This window comes from Solenopsis invicta, chromosome 15 (genome assembly GCF_016802725.1).
Source record: "Solenopsis invicta isolate M01_SB chromosome 15, UNIL_Sinv_3.0, whole genome shotgun sequence".
In the NCBI taxonomy this organism is placed as follows: Eukaryota; Metazoa; Arthropoda; class Insecta; order Hymenoptera; family Formicidae; genus Solenopsis; species Solenopsis invicta.
Genome location: NC_052678.1, coordinates 6,477,624 through 6,494,469, shown reverse-complemented (window position 1 = coordinate 6,494,469; position 16,846 = coordinate 6,477,624). Strand labels below are relative to the sequence as shown.

The 16,846-nt window shown below is 42.8% G+C and overlaps 1 protein-coding gene across 6 annotated transcripts in view; it reads left to right on the top strand.

The window, feature by feature from the left end:
- The window catches only part of LOC105207343, a 277,076-nt gene that overhangs the window by 64,958 nt on the left and 195,272 nt on the right, over positions 1 to 16,846 (top strand). For 4 of the 6 annotated variants that reach the window (XM_039457986.1, XM_039457984.1, XM_039457985.1 and 1 more), the window contains one exon: positions 8,698 to 8,775. The gene's annotated coding sequence lies outside the window, so the exon portion shown is untranslated. The remainder of the gene's footprint in view (positions 1 to 8,697; positions 8,776 to 16,846) is intronic. The other 2 variants (XM_039457988.1, XM_039457987.1) reach the window with 1 other exon arrangement.

Here is a 16,846-nt window from a genome sequence, read left to right as displayed (position 1 = left end):
CCGAGCGTACACAAACTATAGGAAGGTATTATAAGGCATTGAGTTTTTTTTTTTCTAAATTGATTTATCCTTGTAATATTGAAAAATTTGGCAGATTTATTATATTATATTATATCTTTTTAAATAAATACTCTTTGAAATTTCTCGGCCGATTTTTAATGTACATTTTAGTGTTGGGACACTTATCATACATCTTTTATTTATAATGTAAGGGAAAAATAAATTGCGAATTATACGATGTAAACTAGATGCTAGAGGAAAGATTTGTCAAAAAGCTATTTCACATTTTCCAGAATTGCTACCATTTCTTTTTGCGCACGAACATTATTCTTTTGGTAGCAACACACAGTCTGGGGAAAAATCATTGTTCTCTTTTCTCTTCTTTTCTCGTCGTGTACCGCGTTGATTAGCATTTGCGTAGTAATTTACTTTTGTGCTTCTACTACATACGTTCACTACACACGTCCGCTCGCCTTCCTTTTTCTCGTTTCTTTTTTATGAATATTCGTCATCGTTAGTTAAATTATTATCGTTTTATGACTATGCATTTCTGTCGTAGTTCCGCTGTATATTCGAAGTGCCAGCTTTTTTCAACCTTAGTCCGCATGGAACATATTAAAAAGCGATATTTTTTGCTTCTTGATACGCTGTGTGCGCGCCTTGGTATTTGCGAGTATATGGTAATTAGAATATAATGAAAATATATGTCGCAACATGACGAACAAAAAAGATCGATAGGTACGGTTTACAATTCTCTATACAAACTCAGAGTGGTATCGCCGCGCGTGGGAACGTCTTTATGACGGGAAACGTAGCTTTGATTAAATTCTAAAGTTACCAGCGGCAAATTTGACGGATGCGGTATACGTAACCGAGGAACCCACCTCGTAACAGCCACCTCGAAAACGCTCCCCGAGCTTTAAGCTCAGCGGGATGGAGAAACGTCGCGGAACTCCCACGTGATAAGGCGATTACTCTTTCTATTTTTTCTGCTAAATTTATGCCATCAGCGCCGCGCCGCCGCGCGCCGGCAGCAACAATATTTTCATTGTGCCACCGGCAGAAAAGCAATTATCGTGCGGCGCGCACTTTCTTGGCGCCTGGGCTACAAAGCGGATAAGGATCTCGGCGCTGATTTCCGGCGCGGCAGGGGTTTTACGGTCTGTCCCGCTAATTGGAGCGGGTGCTTTCTCTCGCGGATGTTAAACACGACGAGTAATGGTTTCTTACGCGAGGCTACATGATCTTGGTAATACGCTCTATTGACATTTGTGCTGTTTAAACGCGTTTCCCCTTTGTGACATTACCTTTGGCGCGACGCGACCGCTCGCTGGCGTTAATAATTTAATAAATACGGTAAAACTTGGTTTTCTACGTTTTTTACGTTTACGAAAATGGTTGGATAAATTCTCATGAAATTTTGTACGCGTTGCGCGGTACACCTTTCTGCACGTAATCCTTTTTTCTTTCCGTCGAAGTTGCGCCCTATTTTTGTATCATGTTAAGTACAGGAAATACTAAAACAGACCTATCGTTAAAGTGATTTGACTGAAGAAGTAAGGACATTAAAAAAAAATTTTTTTTAAGTACTATTTTTTCCTTTTTTGTCTTTTTTTTAATGGTCTTAGTTATGAAAGTGAAATTTTGAATCTAATTTATTAATTTCTAATTATCTTAATTTTTTCTTTGCGGAAGAGAGAGAGAGAGACATCTCGTAGAGTCACCGTTGACGATTCCTCTCCGAGTAGCATGGCTTGTTTAAAAATAGAACACGAGACGCGAGTCGCCGCTGTTGCTAGTTAAAAATAAAACGCCGTCTTCTTTTCGCGTGATGGCGCGAAACGGGTAATTCGCACGTACACGTATATAACGCCGACTCGGTAGCATTGACAATGGGACGAACTGGATTATGTATATCTTGTAATCGAGAGGTGCGTTCGCGACGGCATGAAATTTACGACAGGCACGCCGGCGCGGCGCCGCGCCGCGCCGCGCCGCCGACTGAATTTTATTTTTGTGCGCGCTTCTAACTAGGAATTTATTCCGGATTTCATCCGTTCTGGCCGGCTGCGCCTCGGAACAACGTGGAGTTAGCGGCATGTGTGCATGCGTGTATGAACGGGAGTACAATCGAATTATCAGCAACCATGGGGAAATCCTTTAATACCGGCACACGAATTTACCCTTCCCGATCGATTAATTCCCTATGAAATCACCGGCCATCCTCGTCGCGGATTAGGTCTCGGCACTGGCGCATGCATACGCGCGTACACAGGCGTGCAGAATACTCGCAGGCGGTGGCGGTGGGCGCGCATCACCACCACCAGCAACACCGACCGCGTGGCGCACGAGCCCGCTCGTACGTACGTACGTACACGCACGATATGCATGCGGTACCTCGATGCAAAATTAACGAAGAAGTCCCGCGCCCTGAAACCGAAGGGACGATGCATCCTGCATAATCTCGTTTCGCTCGCGCCGCGCCGCGCCGCCCTACATCCACTCGCACGCTCGGGGCCCGTTTAATGAAGTTATAACATTCAATGAGAAGTTATATGCGCGATCGCGGGGAATTTGTTTCGCGCGGTAACCGGTTCCGGCCGGCGGCCTCGCGGATATTTGATTATCCGCTTCTGCGTTGGCCACGGTGGGAATTCACTGTGGGGGAATATGTATATATAACCTGGTCTTGTCTCAGACGTCGGACGCTCCCGACCGCAGCCGCAGGAAGCTCGAGTTACCCGAACAAGAATGACGATTGTTTCAGTGCAGGTGAGATCGATTGTGCTCCAATTACGCGAAAATTGGAGAGAACTTGGCCGTAAAGGGAGATACGGGCAAATATATTTTCCGATATAATTTTATCAGCCGAATTAAATTTGAGAAGGTCGAAGTAAATCTAAACTAGAAACAAGGTCTAACAATCACGTGAACACATATGTCACGATGATCTCTCTCTCTCTCTCTCTCTCTCTTTCTGTCTCTTGCTCGCTCGCTCGCGCCATCAATTTAGATCATCTCAAAGCAAAAATATCGCCGAGTCATTAATTTAAATTGATCTTAATTCGAATTCTTTGAAAGTTTCGGTTGTACGTATTGTCGACTTTACGAGGGTTATACGTGACGACTTGGAGAATAAAATCGGTCATTTCGTTCGTTACCATTATAAAATCCCCGGCGATGCCGAGAAGTTCGGAAATAAACCCGGAAAATTTACAACGCGCCTGGATATATAGCACGAATAATTAAACGAATTGACTGGCCCCGGCGCGGTCGTAAAGGAACAACGTTATCGCGTCTATTCGGCGGAGAAGTCATGGGAAGATCAACGAGAGAACGCGTGGAGCGAGACGAGAGCGAAAACGGGAAACGTCCGATCGTTACGCGGTACAGTGTTCGCGTCTGTGCCATAACTGCACACTATACGCGCTACATAAATGTGAATATGCATGCACGCGTATACTCGCGGCTCCATGAAGAAAACGAAGGAGCGAAGGTCGCGCTATCGGGAGACGTTCCGACCAAGATAAATTCGCGCGATTAAGAGTAAAAAGAGAGCCGATAGCGGGCGGACGATAGGACGATGAAGGGTGGGACGATCGAAGGAAGAGAGAGTCGAGTTAAACCCAGCGAGTAGAAGAAGAGAGCCGTCGATGCTCAGACGGAGCCGAAACACGAAAAAGGAGTATACGTGAGATGAAGAGATAGAGAGAAAGGCGGTGCAACGAGGCTCAAGGAGGCGAAGGAGCAAGAAGCGGGGTGGCGAGTAAATAAAATATTCAGGAAGCCCGGAACCCCGGGCGGTTCGGTCGTGGATGCCGAGGGTGTCTGCTCCAAGTGGTGGTCGGGAACCGTCAGGCGCCGTGGTGGAAGGGGAGAGGTCCAGGGTTGAGAACTGGTCGGACGCCTATAGACTCGGTGCGGGGCTGGCTGAAAGTTCGGCGGGATAAACGGACCGGTCCAGACGGAACGGAGGAACCGCTCGCCGCCGCCGCCGCCGCGACCGCGTATAAAGGAGGGTAGGGAACACGGCCCGGGCTTGGTTTTATCCCGTGGGATTTGGCGTTGCCCGAGGCAAGGGAAGACGAAAGGGGGAGGTACGTGTTCACGTGCGTCGTGTGCGGCGTTCGAGCAGCGAACGGTTGCACCTGCGGTTCGAGACCACCGTCTTGCTCTTACCTCGGCAACGTCCCGGATCGTCCAATGCCTCGCAGCTTCTCGCTTCGATACACTCTCGACTCTATAATGGAAATTGGGCATACACGTTTTGTGCAGCTTATACGGAGAAGTCAAACTCTATGGTAACGGCACGTGCAAATTTTATATCTATTAACGATACGACGGATATGTTTTTCTTTGTCTCCGTAATTCCCTCGAGGCTCTTCTTTTGTGTGTCTTATTTTATCTAAAAAGTGTTACGGACATTTTGTATTATATATAGAGAAATGTTCGACCGATAATGTGACAACACAAATTAAACAAGAACGCCTTCAACGCCTTTATAACTAGATCTTAATGCTTTATTCGTGTGATTTTATATACTTGTTCAAATTCATCAAACTGCGCGCCGCATTATTTTTTCAGTCATAACGCAGCTCTAAATTGAATAAGAATTAGTGATATCACATTTATTAAATTGTAATCAATTTAATAATAAATGATGCTAACTAGCATTTAAATATTAGAACGTTTTGCGCATGGAAAAAAGTATAATTTTATATAAATATTCAAGAAAATTGCATTTTATGATATTTCTAGTAAAAGGAATATTAAATATCTTATTTAACTTTGTCTTCTTTCACCGTGCACAAAGGACTAACGAAATTAATAAATCAACGTTTAAATCTTTGTTGCAATTGACTGAATTTAAAAAAATTATATTTGGAATCTTTCATTGTTTCTATTAGGAAGAATGGGAGAGCGATGATCTAATAAGATATTAATTAAGACTGACAGATGTGTCGTCGTTTTAAATATATCAATCAATGATTAAATTTATTAATAATAATTGAAAATCGCTTTTGGAAGATGAATCAAGCGCGTTAAATTCAGCACTAGCGACATATCGGTTAATTCCGTGATCTCGAGTTCTCATCTGCGGCAGGATTTCTCGACTTCGAATTTCACGCCAAGCTGCCGGCTTAAAGCACCTCGACACGCCGCTCAGCCATCTTCGATCCCGCATCTCCCTTCGACTTCGCCCTCCTACATAAACACTCGGAGAGAATCGCGGAGTAGAACGTTGGAATGACGACGATCTTTCAAGAGAAACAAGGTGCTTCGGCACCGTGGTTCCGACGGAAGATCAACAGAACTTAATGAAACATTAATCGAAAACGCACAGATTAGACGCTTGCAAATCTTCCGGCAAGTGCCAGAATCATTCTCACAGCAAGATGTCGAAATCTCTAGATTTAACGTGTCAATAAATATGCTAAAGATATTATGGTGTTAATTAGATTTAATGATCAATCAAATTGGAAGTGACTGTTACATGATGCAACGTCGCTTTAGATTTGAATACCGAAAGTTATCCGCAGCGCTTTCAGTTGCAATCAATTTTTCGATATGTGCACGTCGAGAGAATGAGAAATAAGGAAGGTTTCGTCATGCCAAGTGGCGTGGGAAATCAAATATTTAATTACTCGACGATTACTTACATTTATACGAGAGGAGATTGAATTCCGGTTATTCATGCGATATATAAATCTTTATTGTAAAGGGTAGCCCGTGTAAATGTAAATCACATATCTTCCGTTTTTGCCTCTAAAATATGCAACTATTTCGTGAAATCGCTTTTGGACCACCTCCGAGTAAATATTGTATCGGAATGGCATGGCGAGAAGAGTATTGCGGTCTCTCGCGGGCAACTTTGTTCGACGTTCGAGTTTCCCGACTCGAGCCATGACTCTTGGTGCAACCGCACGATCTCGTCTGTGGTCACGAGTGGGATCTAAATTAATGGATTGGAGCGCAGTACATTTTCTTGTAAAGGACAGAAGGGTGGAGCTATTGATCTTAAGAAAATATGTTCGGCTCGAAAATCGCGATTCCAAGTCCATATCCCTCTTGCGCACTCTTACTCTATGTATCCATAGTCTTGCTTCATTAACGTATATTAATTAACCCTTAATTAACCCTATACATTTACCCACTGGACAGTTTTGTACCCTAAATTTTGATAAAATTTTTGATTGAAGTGAAATTTAAAAAATTGATGTTTTTTTTTATCTCATGTAACAATTAAACATTCTGAAAGATAATCATTTATTACAAATACAACAGAAAATAAAGTTTGTTGGGCTCTAAGTAACAGAAATAAAGATTTCTTTTCTAAATAATCTTGGACTACAATTCTGTCATATTTCAATTAAGAGAAAAATTTGTGTAATTGTATGCAGTAGGCTACATTTGTACCGTGACAGTATAGTTAAGAATTAACCAACTTCATTTTATCTAAATTACAATGCGATTAACGATATTGCTGTAACGACGCAAGAATTAAAGAAAAAAGTCATTTTCAGATATTTTCTCGATATTTTTGGAACGGGAAGAGACAGATATTATTTCGTTACGTCGCGCAAGAGCGCGTTTAAAGTGGCGCACATTTTTTCGTGCGTGAGAAGTGAGCATTCCCGTCGAACTTAAAAAGGGCGCTGCCGACCGTGGAATAATTCGACGACCTCGACACACCGTACGATAATCCGCCGTGTCACGCAGCGCAGGGGGATGGAAAGGTGAAAGTACCCCGGGGTGAGACGACGCGAAGGGGTGAAGCGGAATAGGCGCACCGTATATACGGCGAGGATTATAACAAGCCGTGCCGCGCTCCGAAATTTATTTCGTTTCTCTATTAATAATGGCGCACAGGCTCGAAAGGGCCAGCGTACCAGCAGCACCCTTTCGCCACGCGACACTCATTACTGCCATCGCCAAGGGGTGGCCCTTCGTTCTTCGAACTTACCCGTTCACTTTTGAGATTTAGACTCGGTTATCTCGAAAACGATTTTATCTCGTAATTTCGCGCAAATTTGATCCCCAATGGATTTCGTGACGAATCATATTTTTTCGCATTGCATTAAAATGGCCGAAAACGTTTTTAAATCTCAGTTGCATACAATTTTTTTGTTGCTGTTTTTTTTTTATCCCATTTCCTTCAAAAAAAGAATTGTGTATTGAATTTCAATGATGTAAAATATTCTACAAAATGTGACACGATCTGAAAAGCTTTCACGATCATTATTCACAATGGATGGAGCGTTAATAATCGCTCATTAACAATCCAGTCCACGATCGGCTTCGTTTTCACCGACGAGAGCAGTACTTCCCGAAAACGGTCTCGTTAGGGTGTGCCAATCGTTTCGCGTTTCCGCAATTGAGGTATCGCGGTCAACGTCGCTCGTTAGAAGCGCTTTTGCTTCTCGAGTAACGTTCAATCGTCTAATTAGCCATCTACTCAGCTAGGAGAAGCTGAGGGGGTAGTCGATGCGGCACCAAGCGCACTTTCGATCGATATACTAGCGATATACTCATCCCAGTAATTTACTTACCGCGATAATCGCAATCGATGATTACGCGCGACTCATTGTTCGCTCACGAGCAACTGCATAACGCGGTTCTTATCTACGAGCAAAACTAGAATAATATCTTCGCGGACGAGAGGCAAGGACCGGAGACAGAGGACGCGCATTAGGGACAATGGGAGAGAAACGCGAGAGTCAAGTTGTTGAACTGTAATGCCGATCGCGATGTGTTGCAGCGGCGAGTGCAACACATCGCGATGTAGTGAGAGGCGTTGATTGCGATTACTCTCGCGGGTAATTATGCAGCATGGTGCGCCCGCGAAATGCAAACGCTCCCTTATCGTTGCTCTGTTACAGCCAATCCATGCATCGCGTATCTCGGAGTGATAATAACTCGGCGTAGCGAGTGGCTTAAGTTCTAACCGATATGGTTCCCGGCTTCGTTTGGGAGTGTACATAGGTATTAGCGGATTTACCTATCTACTGATTAGCTAGATATCTTAACTAAATGTGTTTCCGCGATTGTGACGCTTACATGTGGCCTCGAACAACATCTTTGGGGAATATATGCCAGTATATTCCAACTCCAGCATTCCCACGCATTTCAGCGGAGTGCGTTTAATTCATACGATTAAAATAATTCAACATATATGAGAGAAATGAAAATAGATTAACCTTCTGCGCATAATGTCTATTTTCGTTACAGATTAATAACGCATAAGATTCACGATCTTCATTTTTCGATAAGAGTTTATAGAGCGCTGATGTTTCTTACATATATCAAAGCTGCGATTGCTGACAAGCAAATAACTCGGTCAATTCCAGTTGTATTATCACTTTTCAAGTATCTCAATGGAACTAGTTCATTCGGCAGCTTACGCCTCGTTAGTACCGAATAGGCAGCAGCATTATGAAGCAGAACGCTTCAGTGGAATGAAGTGTTTACAGTCATTCAGAATGCATTCATCCGATTTTGAGCCTTGAGTAGTCGAATGAACAAAACTACATATTGTATTGAAATGTAAGAGTTGAATGAGAATTAAAAAAAAAAATATATATATATATATGCTTTATAAAAGAAATTCTTTAACCGTATCGCCTGAAAATCGAATTCATTTGCTATATTGATATTTATGAAATGTATATTACATATGAAATATTTCTTGTGTTTCAGTGTAGTAAAGCCGGCTCCGGAAGAAAGTTACGTCCGACGAATCGAATTCACGGTGCAAATTGGTGCGTTGGGAAACAGGTATTTATAATAATAGAGTGTAATAGCAAACGTGCAATTTGCATGCTGCACGTTATGGGCAGCGAGAATGCGAAGCATAATGTATAAACTTTAATTACGTCGCTTCAACTCGAAATTAGAATTGTACTTAAGTTTTAATTGGATCGATTGTCATTGTTGCAGTAAGGCAAAGTTGTGCATCATGATTGGCTTTTCAATTTTAGAGCACTCCAATTGCGTTTATATTCCACCGAAACTATTATGCAGTTAGCGGGAGTTTATAATAAACGTAATAAAGTTATACGAGATGCTGGCTCGCCTTAAAACATCTCGCGATAATATCGCCGCCGCGCGACGGCCGCGCCGGCGGAAAAAAGGATGCCGTCATGAAAATCGTAGGCTATATCGCGAGCTGAGAGAGGCAGCCGCCTCTCGTCTCTACGAGAAAATTATTTCCTACATTTTTCACCGCGCGCCGACACCGAAGACACCGTTCTGTGCTCACGTTGGTTTCCGCCTGCGCGCGGAAAAGATCGCGCGCAAGGCGGTAAAACGCGTTTCAGTTTTCGATTTAAGAATAAGAATAGGAATACTCTATTCTGAAGCTCCACCGATTTCCATTTGCGCGAGGGAAGGGGGGGGGGTGAAAAAAACGCGCCATGCGGAAAAAAGCGTTTTTGCTCCTTTCATTCAGCCACGTTCGTAAACCTAAAGCGTAGTATCCCTTTTTAAACGAATTTCTTTTTCTAATAGTGAAAATTCTATTCTTCACTGTTAGTATTAATTTTCCGATTGTAAAAAGAATGCAGAATGCAGATGAAAAGCTACTTGTTTTGATCGTTGATCCAGCCAAATTAAATTAGCGCAATATTAGCAGCTCTCATTTTCAAACAAATACCCCATGATTATTTCACATGTTGAGCACACGGGAGGGACTAAACACCTTGCTTCGAGGATCAATTCTCTAAACGTGTATTATTCATTGAATAGTCTGATTTCAGGTGGTATACTTATAACTATATCAATCAGTGAGATGTACGGTCTTTCGGTGACAGTACACTGATTCCGGTCAGCGATAGTACTTTTCCAATCGAAATTAAAAAAACAGTGAACAGCCACTGATGATCACAGTTACAAGTATAGGACTGCTGGAAGATTTCACTGATTCAGATTTCGGAGAGAACGATCGATCTTAAACGATTTTCTGTTCGTTCGCAAAGAGAGAACATGCAAGGCGGGAAAGTTTGGCGTTTTGATTAGCGATCGATGCGCCATCAGACACCGTGCGATTCCATCGTCGAAATCAGAGCGCACTTTCGACTGCGACGCGATTGGGGCGAGACGTGCCGCCGTAAAACGCCGGGCTATCTTACGTTATTGCACATGACGGACGTGTTTCGACGGCGTACGGATCGACAGATGCATACTTGCCGTAGATATTGTCTCGTGTCTGAAGCAGCTGGCCGGGAATATTGAAATATTAATAGAATATCGATGAGGCGGAAGGTACGGCGCGAAGAGAGCGGCAGAGCGGGAGAGCCGTCAAAATTCGGTTACGGCGGCTCGCCGCGGGCTGGCCAGGCCGCAAAATTTTGGATCGTGACGATTATATGACCGACAACCGTTCCGCACAGACTACGCACCGCGGCGCATTTCGATCGAGTCGCATTACAGCTCTCTCTCTCTCTCTCTTATTCTCTTCCCCCTTTCTCTCTATCTCTAATCGGATTTTTTAGACGGACGCACACTTGTTGCGAGAGCATTGTTCGCGGCAGACTATGTGGAACGCCAACGCAGGGCTAGAATGCAAATCAGGTCGTAGCTCGCGGCAGCGCTTCGATTAGCGTCGACGATCGATCGAGCGGATTTTAATTATTAAACGCGCGTTTAGATCGCTCATGAATAGTCGTACATATCATCACGGGAGAACCTTCGGAGTGCCGCTTGTTTTCGAAGAGCCTCGCCTCGCATTCATCGCGATGACGCGTTCTTGGAGCTACAAAGAGAGAGGGAGTTGATGAATTCGTAAAATTCGTTCGCGCAATATTAAGTAGCGCGAGTAGTGGATCTTCTAAAACTCTTTTATAGAACTGCTCCAAGTTTTACAGCGTAATTAATGGCTGCAGTGATTGATAATGAGAGAGTTATAATTAATGGTTGCCTGATGAAATATCGAAAAAATTGAACGTCGTGTGACGCGGATAATATTACCCTCGTATTACGTTCTAACGTCGCTCGGGGGGATTATCGCGAGCGTCGGGAGAGACACCGCTGCTTGAACACTATGCGCACTTGCCGATCAGCGAGCGTGAACAATGCGCAGATGGTGCGATTTCCGTCAATGGATAATCTTGTTGATTTCACAAGATACCAGCGTAATCGCGCCGTGCACATTGCGGACGGGAGGACTCTATTGGATTCGGACTATATCCTTTTGTTTCCCTCGGCTCGCGCGCATATCCTCGGGACAAAGAACCAACTGTTACTAAAATACTTTTTACAAGTGCCTTTAAAGATGCTAAAACCATTACTTCGTAACGGTTGTAAAACCATTACCGTCGCCCATATTCGAGATAACGTCGCGTTTAATCGAATTTTCGTCGGGAAAAATTCGTCCCTTAATTGGTCAAAGAATTTTACGACGTCGCCGTCGTCGTGTGCATTATTGCCAATATTTTGTTAGAGATATTTTATTACGTGTAATTACTGCAAATGAGCGGGATATTTTTTTATAAGCATAATTGTTGGAACGTGCTCGCACAATTCGCAAATTTCACTTTTCCATCGCGAGCTTAATTTTCCTACATTCAAACTTGCATTTAAAATGCAGATTTATGGTAATAGTCGTGTATAAAAAGAAAGACGCAATCTGATTATCTCAATTTACTTAATTCCATTAATGATTTGCCTCTTTTTCGTGTAATCTAAATTATAACATGGGGCGAGAAAAAAAAGAGTCGCAACCGCGTCCTGTAATTCAAACGAAAGCCGCAATAAAATCGAATATCTAATAAAAATATAATATACAAATGAAGGGAATAAAAAATGAGAATAAATTTTTTAATGAGCACATATCAGATGCATGTGCACGTATACCAATGTTCGGGGCATGTAAGTTTATGTAGGGCGCGCGATTTACATATCGTTGTAACGCGTTTCTTGTTGAAACAATCGGCTGGCAATTTTTCCAAACAACCGTCGCCTAAAATTTTCACAACTGTCGCCACCGCATCGCCGTAACGGCGGCGCGGCGCCTTCCGCAAACGCGCGATCGTCTCGTTCGCTCTGCCTCCCCGTCGCCACCCCCTCCGAGAGACGACCTCGATGGAGAATCCTCTTGCCGTCGACTCGTGGCGAAACTCGCTCGGCATTCGGCGTCACCGTCTTGAATGGTGACAAACGGCATGCACCGCGGAACACACAATCGCGCCGTGGTGGCTGCGACTGCAGGTACGACCGATGACGCGGGGGTTAGACGAGCGGGCGGGAAGAGGAGGGTGCGGAGGCTGACTGCAGCGCGCGAGCAATGCGGCTGTGCACCCCGGTAGCGACGTACAGTTGACAGAAGCGCTTACGGAGGCGAGAGATCGTATAGTACGTTCGCCTCGCTCTCTCTCTCTCTCTCTCTCTCTCTCTCTCTCTCTCTCTCTCTCTCTCTCTCTCTCTCTCTGCATCCCTCTTCGTACCGTTCTGTTCGCATCCGCTCCGTTTCCACGCTCGTGCGTGCTTGCGTGCGTGCATGCGTGCGCGCATTCAAGCGTGTGTATTACGGGGTGGCGGGTGTGCACACGGGTCGATCCGTGCGAACGCCCGCACGCGTAAATTGCTGGAGTAACCCGTGTGCGAGCTGCGTCAGATTCTTAAGAAAATTACGCTGGCGTTAATAAACGCGCGTCTTATCTATATATCGTCCTCACACATTGCTTTCCGTCCTTTCGTCGTAGTTTTCGAGATTCGATGTCTTTATTCTCTCGTACACTTTTTTTCCGCCCGCATTGGTAACTAGACTGATCCGTTTCATATTGCGGTTACGAGCAAACAAGAGATACGTATGAAAAATGAGATGGCTGAAAAACAGTAGTGAAAAGTAAGGAGCGCTGGACGAGACAGGCATTTCAAGAGGGATCAGCGTAACATGAAAGAAAATAATATTTCTTCGGTGACATCGTTTTATTCGCGTATGCACATAAGTAATGCGGATTTTACATTCATAGTTGCAGGCACCGATGTAAAACTCGACGCAACTGCAGTTTAATCGGAAACGCTTTGGCGGATTGGTGAAATTTGTTTATCGAGCATAGGCATCGCAATTCCGACGCGTAATGTTTTATTAATTAAAACTTTCGGTGAGGTAAATTGCGAAATGCTTAAGCACAAGTAGTAATAAAACGTTGCGGTTGATGCTAATGAAACACACAGTGGAACAAACATTCATAATAAGCGGTAGCCACCCAAAACAGAGCGCAACGGCGGCGGGCGGGCGTTGCACTCGTTGCTTTGCGACGGTATATCACGAAATGTATTTTACAGTCGGAAGATATTAAATATTCTGGTCCTTTACCGTTCTAGAACGTAGCCTGTAATTTTTCTAACGAGCTACCGGGAACTCGCGGACTCTACTTTCGAGAATGTTACTGGTGCTGAATTTTTTTTTCACGCGTAATTAAATCTTCCAGAATTCGGTAAAGCTCAAGAGTGGCGTTCAAAAGTCCGTGTTATTGAAACATTTTTGTGCCGTGCGACGTCAAGGTATAAAATGGTACTGCATTGGCGCGGCGTGACAATTGCGTTAAGAACGAATATAGTCCATGCCATTTTATCTACATGAATAATTTATTGTAAGAAAAAACGCAAATATTAGCGTGATAATTAAATGTAATTTACAATTTTACTGTCATCAAGCACTAGTAATTGGAAGATCAACGAAGTTGATCAAAATTTAAACTAAAATCCAGTCCGTTTTGATTAAATTCAAGTAGATTTGTATTTTTTAAGAATAAAGTATCTTATTAAAATTTGCTAAAAAGTTAACAATTAAAAATGCATTAATTTTGAAAGTAATCAAAATATGGAAAAATGTGTAACAAGAATACAGTATCCAATTAAAAAAAAAATAAGTTAAATACTGTAAAATAATAAGCTAAATATCGTAAATGTAAGCAAACGTTTGCGGACTTAACTTGCGGTACTTTCTGTCTGTCTTCCAAATTGGTTTTATATATCTTTAAAAATTATTTTACAATTTAAAACTGTAATGCATTTAAAAATTTAAAATTATGTTGGGACCTCCTTTACTATAATATTCTTCCGAATCAATGTTACAGCTCTTTTTGTTGAACGTCATAATCACCAGCGTACCCGACCGCGAATAGCAATTCCAAAGCGAGCCAACTAAAACTAAATCGGACCCGACTGAATCCGATGAAATCCAACACCGTCCGAGAAGTACAGGAGTTTCTAAGCATCCCATCCTCTTTCCGTTCTGCGTCTCCGTTTCTCCTTTTGGTCTCTTTGCGCGTTCGCGCACAAGCCGAAATGGTGATCAGTCCGCGGGTGTCTTTGCATACGCATATCCCTGGGGATGTGTGTGCATGCGCGTACGTATACGTATGCGTGCGCACGTGCGTGCGTGTGTCTACGTGAAGCGAGAGGGAGACAGAGAAAGGCCACAGAGCAGAGCGCGGAGCCCCGAAGCATAGTCTCGACTCGACTCGAGCGGCTGAATCGATCCACCAGCCTTCTCCTGTACGCTCTCTGCGCCCCCAGAACCAGAGCGCCGAACGAACGAACACCTACCGTCCCGCACCGAACGCCCATCCCCCTTTCCCTGTGTCTCGTTCTCTTTCTCGTCTGGCTTTCACACCGTTCTGTCTACCTCCTCCTCCTCTTCCTCTCCTCGTCCCTCTCCCCCCTCTCTCTCTCTCTCTCTCTCTCTCTCTCTCTCTCTCTCTCTCGTCCTCTCGCGGCGCCAAACCATCGACCAACCTAGTCACGCGAACACCCGGTTTCAAAAATGCCCGGCTCTCGGCGCCGTACGCGCGAGCCTCTTTGGTATTTCTCTTCCCTTGGCGCTCCGTTTCTCTTTCGCACTCGGCCCCTCGAAAACTCGTTCGAAGAATTTTCGCGGCTGGATAGTCCCTATACCTAAGTGTTCCTTCGAGTTCACTTCTATTAGTCTTGTCCGAATGGCCGAATAGTAAAATTCTTTCCGCGCGCGTCAGTTGGTTGTGGAAACATGTACGAACGTTTGTATTGGATTTACGGGATCAAGACGAAGGTCTGATACGTGAAACAACAGGTCCCTCCGGGCCTGTCTTTAGCTATTCAAAATTTTGCGAATACGCGTTTTCTATGAAAGTAGTCTTTTGCGGGAAACCAGGCGGATGCCATATGATAAACAGCACGATTGTTGCCATATTTTTATTGTTACTGCCACTTTTAATTAGAATATTTTTCTATTAATTTCAGTCAAGTCTAGTAAATTTAAAGCAAATTTGAAAATGATAATTTCTTAGGAAATCTTCATTGTCTTTGAAAAAAAAATGCAAAGAATAGAACAATCCCATTCTACCCGTGTCATGAGAGATATAAAATAGCTCCACACTCGATCTGTCTGAGAAAATACCGATGCCGAAAGCATATTTAGTTATTACGCGAAATGGAAATATTTAAGCAGAGGACAATTTTTTGTCGAATATTACAGTCATATATATAAAAAAAAAGAAAACGCTCGCAGAGTATTATTATCATATCCTGGTCACGCGAGCGGTTCTGCGTACTCGGTCAGTCCTATTAACATAATTCAGTTAACTGAGACATTGTAATAAAAAGCGCTCACAATGCTGAATGAGACGTACCTCTCCGAAGCAATTGTTGCTTCATTTGTCGACTTGTTGTTTGAGATGCATTAGTCTCATGAATGTAATCAGTTACGTCGCTTATTGCAATTTACGCAAACAAGGAGGATTATGCTAATTACTGTGTAATCGTAGCGCAGGACACGTTAATGAAAACATTTCTTGATAACAGCATTTTATTCAGAAAACGTGCAGTTAATCGTGCAACAACTTGCAGGTATTTTCGCATATCAAAGATTATAGGTATAGAAAGAGCGAGTTACATTGGAAATAAAATCATATGTATTAATAGCGATATGTATTCATCGATCTAAAAAATATATAGAAAATGTATTTGAGAAAGAAATTGACGTAAAAATATTATTCCGTGCATAATGTAAAAGTTTATACTTCTGAATGATTGAAGAAAAAATTTCTAATTTCAATTATAAATCCACGCACGTACCGTAGAAACGTCAGAACGATGAAATCTGTTCTTAAAATATAATCAGTTTAATTATATGAAACCACTTTCTATCAATGTTGGCAGTGATTTGCGTCGCAATCTGTCTATGCGCGTGTATCGAATTGCATGTGCATTTGCAAATTGTATACATACCCGGGTGTGTGTACGAACAGACGATAACTATGCGGTGCAGCTATACGGGCAGGATATTAGTTAACATATTAGTGAAACACATTACGTATACAATATATATTACATATTGCATGTGTCCCAGATTTACGGCAAACTCCTATTATTGACGGAATCTGGATCAATTTCAGACATGCATACGCTTTTTTCCTAATATTCTAGATAAACGATGTAGCACACCGTTTTATTTAACACACAATATTTATTTTTCTATTTTCTATACATAAAAAAAGGATGAAAGTAAACAATTAAAATTGACAAAGTAAAGCTTTTCTCATCATAAATTTATTCAGATTCTTTTTAATACAAGACGTTATTCGTATTCACGTGTTCCATTAATCTTTTTTCCGTTGACGCGCACACGCCTATAGGTCTTTAAATCTTGATAAATAACTACGTGGACGACTTCGATCGGTGGTACAGACGTTTCATAATGTTGTAAATAGTCGTGAAACCGTCAACTGTTGGCCGATATTATCAAAGAGCGTTATTATCGATGCACTATACCCACTGCTAATAGACAAAAGAGTGTAATAGCACGGAAATTATTTTCGGCGACTTTATTGAATCACGTGTGGAGTTATAACGTCATATGATAACG